We start from the raw sequence: 952 nt of genomic DNA, 5'->3' as shown, positions 1-952 counted from the left end.
CCACCAGCTAGACCCCCTCCAAGTTCCTTTGGGACTCTGAGACCACTAGGCACTGAGTTCCCTCCCGCTGTTCTTCTGTATCTCCCTGAGTTTTGCGGAGGGTCCCGCTGGGGGGCCGGCTGATCCCACTGCACCACCCGTCCCTCCCCCTCGCCCCTGCAGGTGCTTCAGGGGGAGGGCAGCGGTTTTTGTTTCTCCGGAAGGGAAGGGGTAGAGGCCCCCGTAGGTACCACTGATCGAAAGTGAGGGGGTGGGAGACTGGCAGATGAGGGTCCAGGGGCTCTCAGAGCTGTCACCGCCACTGGGCTCGCAGGCGTGGCTGCCACTCTGCCTTGATGGTAACTGCCCCCAGAGGACTCGCTTCCGGCTGGGGTGGAGTTTCTGGAGACTGGGCCCGGCCCTGCACCTCCCTACCCAGCTCAGGGCTCAGTAATGGTGTGCCCCGGAAACTCCTGCCTGACTTGTCCCCACCTGGGCAAGGGTACCAGGGCCCTGGGTACCACCCAGGCAGAAGTCCAAAGCAGTGCCCAGGTGCCAGTGCCCAGGTGAGCCCCCAGCCCCCACGCAGCCTCTGAGCACCTCCCACACGCCCTGCTCCTCCCTCCTGGAGAAGGGGTGTGTGGGAGAGGCCTGTAGCTCAGAACTTGGGAAGGTCTGTGTTTCCTGGAAGGAATTCCCGCTCTAGACTGTGGGGGCACTCTCAGCCCCGGCTCCAGCCACTTTTCCTTTTAGGCCGAGTCAAGAGGCCACCCCTGACCTCTGCTGGTTTCTCCACACTGTGCTCCTGTGGGAGGAAAGGGAGGGGGCTTGGGCTGTGTGGGGCCTGGGCTCTGAGACTGGACACCCCCAAGCGGGGGCACTGTCTGGGCACAGCCCTAGTGGGCTGGGCACCCTGGCCTCGCCTGAGGAAGCCCCTTGAGCTGAGCCAGCTCTCCTAAGTGCTGAGCTCCCT

The 952-nt window shown here is 64.2% G+C and overlaps 1 protein-coding gene across 7 annotated transcripts in view; it reads left to right on the top strand.

The window, feature by feature from the left end:
- Window positions 1-952, top strand: part of TMC6 (transmembrane channel-like 6) — a 19,803-nt gene that overhangs the window by 2,265 nt on the left and 16,586 nt on the right. Inside the window, exon 1 of one of the 7 annotated variants that reach the window (XM_010856255.1) lies at window positions 7-545. The exons of the other annotated variants lie outside the window; for them this stretch is intronic. The gene's annotated coding sequence lies outside the window, so the exon portion shown is untranslated. Of the gene's footprint in view, window positions 1-6; window positions 546-952 lie in introns of those variants that run through there. 7 annotated transcript variants of the gene reach the window in all.

The sequence above is a fragment of the Bison bison genome, unplaced genomic scaffold (assembly GCF_000754665.1).
Source record: "Bison bison bison isolate TAMUID 2011002044 unplaced genomic scaffold, Bison_UMD1.0 scf7180017864371, whole genome shotgun sequence".
In the NCBI taxonomy this organism is placed as follows: domain Eukaryota; kingdom Metazoa; phylum Chordata; class Mammalia; order Artiodactyla; family Bovidae; genus Bison; species Bison bison.
Note: the sequence above shows the minus strand (reverse complement) of the source record. Positions and strands in the feature narration are given on the sequence as shown.